At 42.8% G+C, this 16,609-nt stretch overlaps 1 protein-coding gene and 1 long non-coding RNA gene across 2 annotated transcripts in view; one reads left to right on the top strand and one right to left on the bottom strand.

Moving 5' to 3' along the window:
• The window catches only part of TMEM123 (transmembrane protein 123), a 43,381-nt gene that overhangs the window by 18,711 nt on the left and 8,061 nt on the right, over window positions 1–16,609 (bottom strand). The gene's annotated exons all lie outside the window — the stretch shown is intronic.
• LOC116666293 lies at window positions 1,976–16,331 on the top strand. Its single transcript, XR_004323055.1, has 4 exons — window positions 1,976–1,985; window positions 3,438–3,442; window positions 5,514–5,520; window positions 15,808–16,331. It is a non-coding gene; the product is annotated as an uncharacterized LOC116666293 (long non-coding RNA).

Here is a 16,609-nt window from a genome sequence, read left to right as displayed (position 1 = left end):
TGTATGTATTATTAACTTCTAAAAATGTTTAAGAGCTTACAAAGATTAAGAAAATAGGAAATTTTAAACCAATTTAGATTTAAAAGATCTTTTCTCACCCCTTGTGAAAGGAAAGAACAAAATTAATCTTAGACTTATTGCTAACAAGTCCTATTACGTGGTTTCCCAGTTGACTGCTGATTAAAAGCAGCAAATTGAGGGAGCAGTGGGCTATCCGAGGGAGGCATAATGCCGATACAAAGACGTGACAGTTGAGTCTGTTAGAAAAAAGAAGCTAAAATAAGCCAACTGAAGCCACTCAAGTGTAGGAACAAAGAAACCTATGTATCCAGAAGCCTGTGAGCATGTGACTGTCTCACAAGACTGTGATTATAAAAATACCACCTCTAAAGCAGCGAACTGTTCATGGCGTACTCCATGCACTGGATTTTATCTCATCCCACAATAAACCTTGAGGCAAACAGAAGTATTTTGACTGCCATTTCACAGATTTGGAAACAAAGCCAGTGAGTGAATGGAGCCAAGGCACAGAGACCCTGAATTCCATTCTGAGTTTGAACTTGATTACACAGACAATGCTATTTATCTGACAGTGAAGAGGGAGAGGGTCAAGCTTGCACATGTGGGACCCCAAGTCCCCACAGCCAGAATGAGCTCCCTCCAGACCATCCAACCCTGCGCGGACTGCGTGCTCCCCAGCAACCTTTTCAGAAGCAGTCTTGGGGAAAGACAAACATTGGGTCTTCTCAGGGGTTTCTGGGAAGCACTGGAGGAGGCAGAAAATCTGTTTCTATCAGTTTGTCAATCAGCATTCTCAAGATGGTAGAAGAGGTGTCCAATTATCTGTCAATCACTTGAGATTTTGAAGAGGCAGCTGGGCGTGTTAAAAAGAAACCCAGGCTTTTGCATCAACCACTCCTATGCTTCGATGGTGGCGCGGTTACTTTCTAGGTGTACACCTTTCCTCCTCTCTAACATAGGGAAAATAATGCTAAGCGTATGGAACTCAGTCACTAGGGAAAAGCACGTGCCCAAGGCCTGGCCACAGCGTCATTCACGTTCAACAGCGCGGCCGGCCCATCGTTAGCACCACCAGCCACCCGTCTTACAACAGGGAACGTGCAAACAAAGGTGGCCCGGACCGCCCTTCCCTCCCCACTCCTTCCTTCATGCCGTGTCCTCCAAGGGCAAGTCTGTTCTCCCTCACGCCATCTCTGCATGTCACATCCACGGAGACCTAGTTCAAGTGCTGTCTCCTTCAAGATCTCCCCACCTGAAGGTCATCTCTCCCTCTTCCAAGCCCATTCACACCACTCTACTTAGTGCGCTGTTTTGTTCGTACCACCTTCTGAGTTAAACTGTAAGCACTGTAAGGGCAGTGTCTACACCTCGCTGGGCTCTGTATCTCCTGCAGCACCTGGCAGATTGCACAGCACACCTTAGGTTCAAAATGAACATTTGTTGAGTGCATGTAACAAAGGAGTATGAGACACTCATGCAGCAGAATTATCACTAAACTGTGATAGGAGGGTGAGCTAGGTTTCTGTAGCTTTCAGACTTGGTAACTTTGGTACCCTGCTAGAACGCTGACATCCCCACAGCTGAGTCCTGTATTTGAATCGTGCCTAACGATAGTAAGAGTTCACATACACATAGCACTGATTTTGTGCCAGGCACTGTTCGCAGTGCTTTACACGTATTAACTCACTGAATCCGCCCAACAGCCCTATAAGGAAGTGCCAGAAGGAAACTGAGACACAGAGACTTTAAGACCATATCATAATTCCTTTCCCTCTCACTGTGTAAGAAAAAGGCTCATGAAAACTGCAATCGGCAAACATAGGAACCAACCATTTAAAAAAGCTGTAATGGCCAAAGAGAATTTATCACATATTGTAACACTCCTCACAGTCTGTCTCAGTCAATCTTCATAAAACCCCTGTGGGTCAGAATTAGTTCTATGTCTTATTTCCCACTCTTGCCCTGTTCACACTTTAATGGAAATTAACGGTTATGTTTTCCCCAAGGTAAAAGAAGTTTCTACTACTGACCATCCAAAATCAGTTTCCACTGATGCACCGAAACACTTTCAGTTACTTCTAACTAAATAGTGCCAGCGCCAAGCAAAACGGCCTCCCTATCTCTAGGCACTGGGCTCCTGGGGGGACTTGCCTTTGCCCGAGGTCAGCTGCCTTGCGGCTAACTAGTACATTGACAAAGCGTGTATACAAGCTTTTAAAAACAGAACAAAAATTGAACTAAAATCCTAGCTTGAGTAGAAAATCAGCTGGGATCAATTTCCTTACAATAATTTACCCCCTCCTTAAAGAGGTTGCTATGTAAGTTTCAGCTATCTCAAGGAAGTTATAAAATTTGTTTTTGACTTCATAATAATGGAAAAACCCAGAAAGTTTATAACCAAATAAGGTATGCAAGGGTTCTGGCCTGCCTTTTGTTTACAAGTGAAAGCAAATTTACTTACTAAAACATGCCGATAAAGACTGAATGAACACGTGGCTTAATATTTACAAAGGCTGTTCTTTTCCCTACTTACTGATCAAAATCCACCACTGGCTAATACATGCAGTAACTAGAAACCTAAACAGCCAGCTGTGGATGAAAAGTCTTGTGTGCATGTCTGATACATACACATACGTCAGTTGTTGATTTTCTGTAGCAGTCAGGACGTCACTAAGCCACACAGGTTTTCTAATTGTGAATGTATTACTGTCGACAGTGGGACAATTTAACTTGCAGAATTAAGTTGCAGGGGCTTTTTGGGGGGCTGTTGTTTCTTTCCAGGTTCTCTTTTCACAACCTTTAGTCTGTGGTTGAACACACTCCCTGCGTCTTATCCATCCTCTAGATCTAGCTAGCATGCTGACAGACGCTATTATTCACAGTTGGCTTAATGTCCTAAATGATGTATGTCTCCCCCACCCGCCCCACCACATAAGGATTGGATTATGTACAGATAGTGAAGGAGGCTCAGTCCTTCAAGGCAGCTGGGACCCAGCTCAACCCCTCCCTCTTCCTCTAGGCACGAATGTGTGTCCCCACCCTCTTCCTGGTGAACTTAGGGCCCACCTGTCCTAGGAGAACTTGACAGCCCCACGTGTACACCACTCACACAAGGCGAAGCCGTGCACCTCTGGGATCAGTCCTGCACAAGCTGACTGTGCCTGGTCACCTTGCAGCCCATGCTGAGGTCACGGCCATGGGGCAGCACAGAGCAGTGACCACTGCTCTTCAATGGCTGCCGCAGCAGAAGGCTAGTACGTGTCTTTTCATGCCAAATAGCACGAGGCTCCCCCAACACATTTACATTAATTCTTGTTCCTTGAGTTTTTAATTATGTTGGAGTTCACAAAAGCCGCCCCAGGTCCCTGCTGGAGCAGTACATGTCGAAGAGCTACGAGGAACGAGAGGAAAGGGAGACACGGTAGAGAAGGAATAGGGAGGGTATAAATTCTCTTTTGGGGGTGGGGAAGGTAATTAGGTTTACTTATTTGTTTTTTCTTGGAGGAGGTAGTGGGGATTGAACCCAGGACCTCCTGCATGCTAGGCACGTGCTCTACCACTGAGCTCTACCCTTCCCCACGGGAGGGTATAAATTCTAAGGAAACAGGCTTTAAGTGTAAGCGTTCTGCCAGTTCATTCAGGAAGACAAAGAATCCTTTCTCTACGCTGAGATGTAGAAAAGAACACACCTACAGCTGTTGAGAATTATCATCATAATTTTCTGGCAAGACATTCTTCCAGTGTGAGAACTCGCTGAGAAAGAAATGAGAAGCAAGTAAGAAAAGTGATTCTAGATTAATTTCACCCCACATCAAACATTCCTGATCATCTGGACAATTTACAAAGCTAAGTGAAAAAGACATTCTGGGGTTCATGGGAAATGATCCTTCTCCAGTTCAAAGTGGTGTTAACATTTCTGCCACAGCTCACCCATGAATACAAAGCTGACAGATGTTTCTGAAGAAAAAAGGGACCAGTAAGCACTGGCCACCTACTCTGGGCCAGGCGAAACCATTACAACTGATCATGGCTACCTGGCTGGTCTATACCAGCGAACGGTGAACGCCCACTGGTTTTTCCCTTTCCCAGTCCTCTTTTTCTGTAGCAGCTCCCACTCTTCCTTAGAGACTCATCCTTCCTACTGTCCACGTGGTTTGGAGGGACTGTCAGTGAGGAGACAAGTGATTCACATTAGGCCAATCAGACTCTCCCAGGAATATGGAACTTGAGTAGCGTACACGAGCATGGAAAACAGTTGACAGTCATTCTGATGGCAACTCCCTAAAGAGACTTCTGTTGACTCCTGCCCTTGAAATCCCTAGCACTAGGTCTAGCTGTTCAATTTTTTTCTCTTTGATTTTGTCAGTGACCCCATGTACATCCAACAATCTCTTGTTTGCCTAAGTTAGCCAGTGTTGGTTTCTGCTGCTTGCAACCTAATACTTTCAACAACATGAAACATAAGCCTGCGGTGATGTCTACTTTCTTCTTCCTGTTCTCTTTTTCACAAACAAGTTTACGGGATCTCTTCAGTTTTTTTTCCCCTTCCAACGGAATGTACTTTTCAACTTGTGCCAGCAGGAAGATTACACGAGCTATTTATTGAAAGGCAAGTTCTGGTACATAAACTGGAAGCTTCTAAAATTAGACTTTTCCCTTTGAAACGGTCTCTGACACCCCTCTATGAAGCTTTGACTCTTGCCTTGAGAAAACATTTCCTACATGAAAACGTGAATGCCTGTGTCTGTGTGCTGCGATGTTATTGCACTTACGCCAAGCAAACCAGTCTGTAAGTTTTGATTCTAAAGTAAACTTTTACAATCATAGCATTCCACTAAGCAGAAGCTTCCCATCTTATACATGGCACCCTTTACTGGCAAACTAGTATGGACTTCTGGTGCAGCTAGACTCACTGAATTTACAGGGACTTAGCATCATTTAAAGAACTTACTCTAAAAAGTTTATTATTGTGTGTCAGTGTGATCTAGAGCCTAGTTATAAACAGAATCATTCTCAGTCAACCCTAGCATGAACAGAGATTAACTTCTTTTCTTTTTTTAATTGAAGTGTAGTCAGTTTATAATGTTGTGTCAATTTCTGGTGAACAGCACAATAGTTCAGTCCTACTTACACGTGCATATATTCATTTTCATTTCTTTTTCATTACAGGTTATTCCAAGATACCGAATATAGTTCCCTGTGCTCTACGGTATAAACTTGTTAATCTACTTTATATACAGTAGTTAGTATCTGCAAATCTCAAACTCCCAATTTATCCCTTCCCACCTCCTTCCCCCAGGTAAACATAAGTTTGTTTAATACGTCTGTGAGTCTGAAGAGAGAGTAACTTCTCTACAGAGACGGCAATACATAAGTTGTACATACGATGCCAAGTCTCATCAAAACAGTTATGCCATAGTAAGAATGTATCATCCTTAATGCGTCAAGAGTTACAAAAGACTGCTGAATCTCAAGGCTACTTTGTGAAACAGAAGCTCTGTGAATAAAAAGAATGAAATCATGGCAAAACTTGGATGACACAACAACTCTTGCAAGCAAATTTAACACCAAGGACAATTAAACTCAACTGAAAAAAGTTAGAAACTGAGTACTTTCTTCTTCTCTGAGTGTCTGGGTATTTCAGTGTTTGCTGGTTTGAGTGTCACTGAAGAACAGAATAGTACCTTTCAGTTTATAATTTTCATATATAATGAAGCATTATTATAATAATCCCCAGCACAAATAGGTTAAATAAGCAAAACTGAAAAAAAAATCCTTCAACGAAGGGAAAGACAAGCGGAGTTTCCTGCTGACACCTCTTCCTAAATCCTGTGCTCTCTCAATACTAAGCCCTGAGGAGTCGCTTGGGTTTCACCTTATGACATCTGGTGCCCACCAGGCATCACTCTCTAGATTAAATTTACACAATCTGTTTAGAGATACTAAGAGTTAGAGAGCTGACTTTCTTTTGGGGAGAGAGTCCATAGAGATGTTCACTTTTTTACTTCCGCCCTTGGACCTTCTGTTGCCTGGGTCTGGAGTGTTCTGTTTGTCTCCTGGTGAACTCCCGTGGGTCTAGTAAAGCTGGTGACTAGTTTCTTTTTCCTCATTGGGTCTTGAGAATGCACATCACATGGTACTGGCTACTCTCGTTCATGTGTTTCTCATGACCAGAGGGCAGGATCTCGAAAAGGGCAACAATTCTCTTGTTTCACTGTTGTATCCCAAGTCCAGCAGGGCTCCTGGGACTTGGGAGCCACACGTTAATTGTTTACGAAATGTAAAAAGACAGCCTCTCATCTACAAAAGGAATTGAGCCAATAAGATCCTCATTTAAAAAACTTTAAAATGCACCCCTCCCTTTACTTTTAAGTATTCGCATTATTCCTTTTCCCAAAATTTCTATAATACATGCTGATAAAAAAAGAATTCAACATTGTAAACTGATTATATTTCAATTAAAAAAAAAAAAGAATTCAAACAGCAGTGACTGCATATTTGCATATATTAAAAAACTACTGAGGGTGGCGTCACCAAGATGGTAACACAGATCATTCCTAACTTTGCTCCGCGTCACGAGAAGAACCAGCAACTATTCACAAACAAGATGCCACTGAGAATCTGAGAATCCGAGGGAGAGGCTGCAATGCCCACCCCTGCACTACAGAGACCACGACAGACCACGTTAGAAGGGGACTGCCCCTGCCCTGGGCCAGCACAGCACCACGGCAAGAGGTCTCCTCTGTGCCTGTGGTCCCTCCAGGGGTAAAAGAAGAGCCCAGGGTCAACATCCAGCCCCTCCAGGCTCGTCCCCTGGGGACCACAGGAGCATCTGCCAGGCGTGACCATGGGGCATCTGATGGGGATGAAGAAGGGGGAAGGAGCTTGCAAGAAGCAGCACTTGGATCTCGGGAGGTCAAGCCCCTACCTGTAGCACCCAAGCAGCAACCCCAGCTAGCAGCTTGCTCATCTGTAGAACAAGTCAGAGGCACAGTCTGCCCAGGGAACTCAGTGGAGTGCATGTCTGCCTGCCTCAGATGAAGAGATCTGCCAGTCCTGGGGCCTGGTCTGTCCCCTCCCAGGCAGGAGAGCTGAATCAGACCCTGGTCCACAGCTGAGTGTAGCTCCTCGCCGCTCCCGATCAGAAAGCCTGATGGGGAAAACCTGCAGGCTGCTTGGGGCTGGCCCTCCCATCCCACCCAAGCAAGGGGGTCACAGTCCTGCCCACAAGAGTGAAGCTCCCAGCCCTCCCCAGGAGCTTCTGACCAAGAAACCCTGGCAGCTTCAGAGCACAGCAAACCTGGAGCAGAGAGCCCAGCAGGCAGAGCTGGTGGCCTGCAGAGCAAAGCCAGGGGCCCTGTTTGGCCAGGGAGCTTGTGGGGGCAGGTCAGTCTGAGTCAAGACCACAAACCAAGAGCCTTGGAGCTGGTTCTCCCACTGTGCCTGGGCAGGAAAGCTAGCTGGCAGCCCTGCGCATTGCTGAATAAAGCCTTCAGCGCACCCCACCAGGGAAGCTGAACAAAGCACATGGGAAGCTGCGTGGCCCACCTGACGGCCTTGCTAACAGGGACACTTGAGCAGAGAACACAGCCAGTGGCTTTCCCTGCGGCTTTCCCTGCCTGTAGAGCAAAACGGTGGCCCTACCTGACCAGAGAATTCAGGGCACAATCTTGCCTGATTCTAGTCCCCAGACAACAAGCTACGTGCGCCCTGGGGTCCGTCCTGCTCCCACCCCAGGGCAGAGAAGCTAATTCACAGCCCCGTCTCCTGCTGAGTGTAGTGCCCCGTCCAGACCACCTACCAAGCCTACCCAGAAAGCCCAGGGACAGCCTCGCGGACGCAGGGAACAAAGCCAGCAGCCCTGTGCGCCTGTTCTCCACCTCTCGGTGGTACCACCCCCAGCCCCTGGCCTCAAAGCCTGGCCAGTGGCCCTGTCCAAAACAAGCCCTGACGGCAAGTCCCACTTGTCCAAGGACATGAGCAGCGGACACGTCTGCAACCCCAGACGGAGCTGACTGGTGCAGAACTGTCTCTGCCAAAGTGGACCTGCAGAGCCAGGAAGAGCAGACCATTCACTCACACGCACAAATGCTAACGAGAGGAGCCAAGAATCACGAAAAGTTCTGTGAGCGTGGCACAACCAAAGGAAACTCACAAAGCTCCAGAAACAACCTAAAGAAATGGAGATCTGTGCATTCTCACAGAATTCAGAATCATCTTCTTAAAGAATTTTAGTGAACTACAGAAACAGACAACTAAACAAAATTAGGAAGACAACGTATGAACAAAATAAGAAATTCCACAAAGAAATAAAAGCCGTTAAAAACAAAGAAACAAATCCTAGAGCTAAAAAATACAATGACTGCATTGAAGAATTTAACAGACAACCTCAAAAGCAGAGCTGACCATGCAAAAAAATCAGTGACCAGGAAGGTAGGACACTGGACCTCACACGGTCAGAAGAGCAAACAAAAAAGAATGAAAAAGAGTGAAGAAAGCCTAAGGGACTTACGGGACACGCTCAAAACAAATAATAACCACGTTGTGGGAATTCCAAAAGAAAAAGGGAGAGAAAGTATATTTTAAGCAATAATCCAAAAGATCCCAAACCTGGGGAGAGAAATGAACACCCAGATCCACACGGTCCCAAGGGCCCCAAGCAGATATGGTACGTCTACACAATGGAATATTATTCAGCCATAAAAGGGAATGAAGTACTGATAACATGCCACAACCTGGATGAACCTTGAAAACGTTATGTTAAGTGAAAGGAGCCCATCACAAAAGGCCACATACTACAATGATTCTATTCATATGAGAAGTCCAGAATAAGGAAATCTGGAGAGACAGAAAGCAGATTAGCAATTGCTTTGGGCTGGGGGTAGGGGTGGGACGGGGGGAAAGGGGATGATAGCTAACGGGTAGAATTTCTTTTTGAGGTGATGAAAATATTTGAAAATTAACTGTGGTGGTGACTGCACACATCTGTGAATATAATAAAAACCATTGAGCTGCATATGTGAAATCAGTGAATTATATCTCCATAAAACTGTTTTTAAAAAAAGAACCAAAAAAAAAAAATGAAAATATTCTAAACTCAGTTGGAGGGCTGTAACTTTCAAACAATGAGACTTATCGGTCACATATCAGATTGGCAAATATTAAAATGTTTGCTATTACCCAGTGCTGTTGAGGCTGTGGAAAACAGGCGCTTTTTACTGCTAGGGAGTAAACTAGTGTAATCTTCTTGGAAGTTTAGCAATATAACACCAGTTAAAATACATGCACCATTCGACCCAGCATCCCACCACTAGAACGGAGCCACCCCAGGTGCCCCAGCAGCGGTGTACAGCATGGAACAGGAAGGATGCTCACTGCAGCACTGCCTAAATTAGCAGATAACCTAAATACCCATCAGCGGGGGCCTGGGTGAATGGGTCATGCTGCATCTGTAGCACGGCATACCATGGAGCCATCGGGAAGGATGAGGCGTAAGTGACACCAGCTGAGCAGAGAACAGTGCGTGTCCTTAGCAGCATCCTTTCTGTTCATAAAAAGCAAATATGCTATATATATGGATCATGCTTAAATTGTTTTTTGGAAGGATACACAGAGAACTGGTAACCACTTCTAGCCTTAGATATGAATAGCTGGTCCCTTGCATGAGATAAGAAGTACAGGAGCAGAGAAATAATGAGTCTGGCTTTTGACTGATAAAGTACATTTGGGAAAAAGACTGAGAAAGGAAAACTGGTATGTATTTCATATTTTCAAGTACTGTTTGAACGTTTTAATTATGCATATGCATTACTCGTATTTTGTAAGTTGTAAATAAAATGAAGTATTAAGGAAAAAAGGAAGATACCAACAAGCAAAAAAGATGAATGCCTGACACCAACTACTGCTTAACTCAGCACATCAAGGTCTCTTCCTCAGAAATTTATGCATCTGGGAAAGTTATTCCTGAGAAATCTCTATGTATTACTGCACATGATGGGGTAGGTAAGTCACTGATCTTAGTCTGAAAGGAGATGTCATGAGAGTCCAGAGCAATCCTACCAGCTTTCTGTGAAAAAGATCAAAAAGAAGTGCCACGTATTCAACCCCAGTTGAGTCCATTCCCCTATTCAAAGGAGAATGCAGATTCAGCAAGGACCCACTGTGCACTCAACCTGTGTCAGACCCTTCACACGCATTACAAAAAAGACAGTAAGAATCATGGGTCTGTTCTGGTAGCTGGTTTTTCTGCCCTAGGTCTACTTTTTGGGGGGAGAGAGGACCTTTGTTTATCTTCTACACCATCTTTTATTTTCCAGCTTTTGAAAAGTAACAAAATGGTATTAAAAAAAAATCCCTCAAACTTCTGTTTTCCTCATTTCTGTTGCTGTTTAGCACTTCCCAGCATTTCTGGGATTTATGCAAGCTCTCTCAGCGCGTGTGCGCCCCGCAGTTTCTCTCCTAACCTCATTCATCGTGACCTCCTCTCCACTCCCCTCCCCGGCCCCCACAAACCCAAGCTGACATTCACAATTTCCTGGGTTTTCCCAGAACTCATACAGCAGGCTGGCAGCCCCGGATCTCTAACTCTTAAAATGATTTAAATGCAAGAAGTTCCCTTCCATGGTTCACATCACGATAAAGTAGAGGCAGCCCTTCTTGATCTGAATTGGAAGCACTTCATTTGGCTCCTAATTACAATTTCGGGATAGAGGCACACTTCAGGAAGGAAAACTCCAGAACAGCTCCGATTTATTATTACACCTGCTGTTTGGGGGCTGCAGAGAGTATGCAGGTGCACAGCAGTTTAGAACCACTGTAGCATCTTAATGCTTGAAGAACTAACACCCACCCCGACCCAGGAAAAAGACCAAGAGAGACTGGTGAAGTTGCCAAAACCCTCATTTCCGGCCTCCTCTTCTGCAGCCTGTTCTACTATGTTTCTGATGTTTCAAAACATAATTCTTACATCTTAAATACTGTATTTCCATTTCATAATTTCCTACGTGTAGTAACATAACTGCAGTGCACATCTACTGCTGCGTGGCAGCCAGAGTGACCTGTCCATTCTCCTTGGACACAAGAGGCTCCCTCCTGTTTCACACCTGTATCAGTTACTCCCTCCGTCCGCAATGTTCTTCCTTCTGGTATATGTAGGGCTGGCTCCTTCCTGTTGGTCAGGTCTCAGCGCAGATGACCCGACCTCAGAGAGGTCCTCCCTGACCACCCAATCCTTAGTCATTGTCTACCACGTTACCCTGTTTACATATGTATTTGTTATCCAGTTTGCTTGTTTTTTAAAATCACAATCTGAAATTATCTTCTTTAGTTGTGTATTTCCTGATGGTCAGTATCTCCCCACCTGATGATAAACTTCTTGAAAGCAGGGACTAATCTGTCTTATTTATCACGATATGCCTTGTGCCTAAATCAGCAAATAGCAGAGTGGGCAGTCAAAACAAACATCTGTTCATTGTATAACTGAACATAATACTGCATGATTTTCCCACTGTACATTCCCTGAGACAAAATCTGATGATACTAAAAATTACCAGCAATTTTCAAACGCAATCTCAGAAACGTGAGTTGAATACAATAAATGGTCTTCGAGGAGCTGAAGCAGTTCCTTAAGTACAAATTAATTCTTCAGAGTAGTCAGGGAAATCCTTTCCTACACCAACTCTATAGTTAAAAACAAATACCAGTATCTGTACCTACATATCGATCGGTCTATCTACGTACACCATCTGTATCTGAAGCAACCTGTCAGGCCAACTGGTTCCTGTCTTAAAGCAGCTTACAACCTAACAGGAAGTTTCCAGCTACTGTTTTTTTCATACATAAAACATTTCACCCAAAGTAAATAGAAGAAATTACTATGGAATATGGGATTATGTACCTGATGAATTATTTCCACTTAAGATATTTAGTGTTTCCATTGGGGGTAAAAATCGGAATAATTATTTGAGTAAGCTGTTTCCAAATCTCCACTTTTTTTTTCTGTAGAAATCTAACCTCCAAACCAGGTCCATCTGCTGTGGAAAACTGCTATGGTCCCCCCACGTCCGTGCATAAAGCCAGCCCTAGTACCAAGGACGGGCTACCCAGCCGAAGGCAATCTTGTACAGACAGAGCATGAAGGGAGATCTACTGCTCTGAACGTGGCTTTGTAAAGTCATGCCCCATGAAGAATAAATCTGTCCATCCACAGACCCTAAAATATGAGCCCTCTGACTACACATGAAATGGGGGAAATTATTTTCTCTATGAGTGGATAATGCATCAAACAAGTCCCTGCAGAAAAGAATGTCAAAGGTATGCCTGTCCTCAAACAGTGATCAGAGCGTATTAAAAAATAGAACTGTTACATAAAATTCCCTGTCACAGTAAGAAAGCAAGCTTAAGTCTTGTATGTTCGACCTCAAATATCTATCTTAATCTATAAAACAAGCAAAAAACCCCAGCTATATTCACGATAAGACTGAAGCATGGACCAGTCATGTCTGAAAAACATACACAGTGGTTTTTGACAAGGTGAATCAGCAGTTACAAAATACGCATTTGGTTCCACAATTCAGTTCAACCAACATGCATGCACACCTACTATGTACCAGGTACACAGCGTTAGGCGCCAGGACGAATAAATCATAGATCCCACTCACAGAACTTAGACGGAGACCAAAAAACAAACAAAATAGAGAAAAATCGGATTTGTTGACTCCAATGGGATGAGTCTTATAAAAGCAACAGGCACCTGTGATGCTGTAAGCAGTACTGCTGGCAGTCTGCGCTCTCTCCAGCAGTACATTCCTGGAATATACATCACACGGGAGTTTGCCAAAGAGGTGGTTTTCCTTTTGGGACCAGGTGCCAAATAAACTGTGCTAAAGTGCACCCAATAAATTGGTAAACAGTGTGTTCAGAAAACAGTGTTTCAATAGTAAGAAGAAACTGTGTTACTATAAAAGAGAAAATATTAAGCATCATGTCCTATAAAAATAAACAAAGTCAACATGTTACATAATGGTTTTTTTCAAGACTCAAAAGAGGATAAAGAAGGAATAAGACAGTTATAGAAAATGTTACACAATGAACAAAACATTTTTATGATAGCTGTATTATCTGGTCTCCTCAGAAAAAAATTTCAAGGCAATGCTTTTTTTTTCCCCCCTCAAAATAAATTTCCCTATGCTAGAAGGGACATCCGAAATTATCTCACTGACTCTGAAGCTGTTCTCAAAGTATCGGATTTATCTTTAATGACCATTTGGCAAGAAAATAACTTGGTATGATTAAATTTTCATAACTAATCTAAATATAATTGTTAAAAACAAGTAAATTAAATAGATGTGTGTAAAATGAAAAGTTTTTAAAAACCTTTTAAAACAGTTTCCCCAAATCTTTCGGTAACCTGGAACCTTAAAGTTTTGCTAAGTCCAGTTAAATAATGAGTTAAGTTAAATTCACTGAATATCTGAATCATTTCCAAATAAGATAAAACACTGAAACACTAAATACTGAATATAGGTTTATCCACTTTTGGCTTTCTCTCTTTCTTTCTTTCTTTTTTTTTTTTTTAACATTTTTTAATTGATTTATAATCATTTTACAATGCTGTGTCAAATTCCAGTGTAGAGCACAATTTTTCAGTTATACATGAACATATATATATTCATTGTCACATTTTTTCCTCCGTGAGCTACCATAAGATCTTGTATATATTTCCCTGTGCTATACAGTATAATCTTGTCTATCTGTTCTACAATTTTGAAATCCCAGTCTATCCCTTCCCACCCCCCGCCCCCTTGGCAACCACAAGTTTATATTCTATGTCTGTGAGCCTATTTCTGTTTTGTATTTATGCTTTGTTTGTTTTTGTTTTTTTTAGATTCCACATATGAGTGATCTCATATGGTATTTTTCTTTCTCTTTCTGGCTTACTTCACTTAGAATGACATTCTCCAGGGACATCCATGTTGCTGCAAATGGTGTTATGTTGTCGGTTTTTATGGCTGAGTAGTATTCCATTGTATAAATACACCACATCTTCTTTATCCAGTCATCTGTTGATGGACATTTAGGCTGCACTTTTGGCTTTCTTTTACAGAGTTACTAAAGATACCTGGTTCTCTTAGTAAACATGTTTAGTGCCATACTGAAAAACTGTATTATGAGAATGCATATGTTTCTAGAAATGATGAAATGTATTCATATACTGAACAATCTAAAGAATGCTGGTGTAACAGTTCACTTTTTTTTTCTTATTTTCACAAGAAATCAAGATTTGTAAGGGCTAAGAATTCTATTTCTTTAACGTAATTAAAGCCACTAGAAGTAATAAGGGAAACTTTGCCATATGTAAAAAAGGTAGGACGTGTCTTTTTGGTAAAAGAAGGCAAGAGACATGTGTTTTTGTTGAGAGAAAAGAAAGTAATTTGTCCTAAAGTGGGGCTTGTTATTTCAGAAAGGGAAAGAGGAAAAACAAAGAACAAAATCTGAAGGGATATTAAGAAAGTTGTGGCAGCTTTGTGGAAAGGGGATCTTGGGAAAGGAATTTTTGTGTGATCAGGCTCAGTAAGACTGAACGAATTTGTTATAAGCGTTTCAAAAAATAAGCTTTCATATCAATAGTGAACTTACGCAAAACTGGAACTTGATTTTCTTTCATCTAATAAAAGAACAAAGTTTGCCTGGACTATTGATCCCCTGATAAGATTCTGTGAAAAGTTTTTTCTTACCTTTTAAGTAATCTGCCTAGAAAGCAAAGATTCTGTGTTTTATCAAAATTATTTCCTGTGCTTCATGTTATCTTAATCAGGTCTCTGACTATTTAGGAAAACAGCGTCTTCTAAAAGAGCTAAGTTTTGCTCAGAAATATGTAACCTTCTTAGGTCATTATTGTTTTATGATAATCTGTGATCCTATTTAGTCAAGCGTCCAAAACTTTGATATTTTTGAGAAACTTCCCAAAAAACAAATTCTAAAGGAAGTCTTTTCGACCTGAAAGTAAACCTGGGAATTTCCAGAGGGCTCCTAGAAAATCTCAAAAGACTGTTCTCTCTCTTTATAAAAAGAGGAATTAAACTAATTAGGCTTTTTTGTTATGTTAAAATACACGGGAAGCGTTGTCAAATAGTGACGATAAACCTTAGGTTGTACTGTATGGGTGAGTGCTATTAATGTAAGTGTTCTAGAAATTGTATAAAGTTCCTCAAATTCTGATATGTCCTGGTATGACGTTACCAGTCATAATGCTAGTTAGTATCTCAAAATGTGTGTCACAGAAATAACCATATTTTTAGTACAGCAATCTTTTCAGAGTGCACCCCTGGGAGAGGAAGACCTTAGCCACCACTCCTGAGATTTCATCTATTAGAACAGACATCTCTACAAAGACTCCTTCCAACCTCAGTCGGAAAGGCTCTTACCAGGTATTGTTAACCAACCCTCGCTGCAGTCAAACTCCAAAGAATAGACTCTTGGATGAACACATCACATCTAAAGAAAGCACCAAACGCTGGCTGGACCTTCATACCAACCACTGCCCACTTCAGTGACCTGAAAATGCAGACAACGTCTGAAGGAGACAGCTTTCCCAAGATGACTGAACCAGGCCCATACACCTTTTTCTCCCTCTCTTTCTTGGGAATAAAATGCTCTTATCTGCCTTTCCAAATCTATTGCAAAAAAAAGGGAAAACTTTCTCACTGTTAGGTCTGTCACTAGAAACTCCAATTTGTTCATGATGTTGGAGATCCACTGGTTCTACCTGTAACCAATTTTCCTTAGTCCCAAATGCCACTGTCAGTTATACCCACAAGCCTACAGGTGTCACCTATTGGGTTAGGCTGTTACAGTCAGGTGTTCCCATGCCTTGATTCAGCCTTTCTCCAACCATAACAATACACCTCCACCATCTGTGGGACCATTACTCCCCGATACCCTTTTTGTTATTAAAATGCCATCTGTTTCTCTGTACCCAAGGGAAGCGCAAGAAGGCTAACTCCTCTTTTCAAGGCTTTTAGGAAAGACTCCTTTGGACTGGGATGGTACCTTACAGAATGTCACCCCAATTCCTGTGACCCCCTAGCTTGGAAAGGCCAATCAGGAAATTCTAGCTAGTGAAACTATCAGAAACTAGACCTTAGCTGGAGTTCCCTGTGCTTCACCTGGTTTTATCTTTGTCTGCAGCGGGTGACATTTCTCACGGACGTAAGAATGTTTAGACAGCTGGTGAGTCCAAGGTCAGTGCTGATGGGGACATTAAACTGTCAACATCGGTAACGAATCGGAAGCCTCCCGTTGGTTCTCCCCATTAAACCTCCACGGCTGCCTTAACAGGAACTTCCAGGAAGCACACATGGCTCTGGGGTTGCTTCCATAGGGAGAGTCCTTCTCCCACTGGTTGCTGAACGTGCCAATGAACACATGAGCAGAAATCCCTCCCTGACGTCAGGAGGGCTGGCCAGCTCCACAGCCACGGCACCGGCAGCCGGCCGACGATCCCGCGACTCGTTGGCTAAAGCAGTTTTGGACAATCGTAGCTACTTGCTGAGCGAGGAGGCATTTGTGCAGCAGCAAGTGCCATCTG

This window comes from Camelus ferus, chromosome 10 (genome assembly GCF_009834535.1).
Source record: "Camelus ferus isolate YT-003-E chromosome 10, BCGSAC_Cfer_1.0, whole genome shotgun sequence".
Taxonomy (NCBI): domain Eukaryota; kingdom Metazoa; phylum Chordata; class Mammalia; order Artiodactyla; family Camelidae; genus Camelus; species Camelus ferus.
This window is presented reverse-complemented; position numbering and strand designations above follow the sequence as displayed.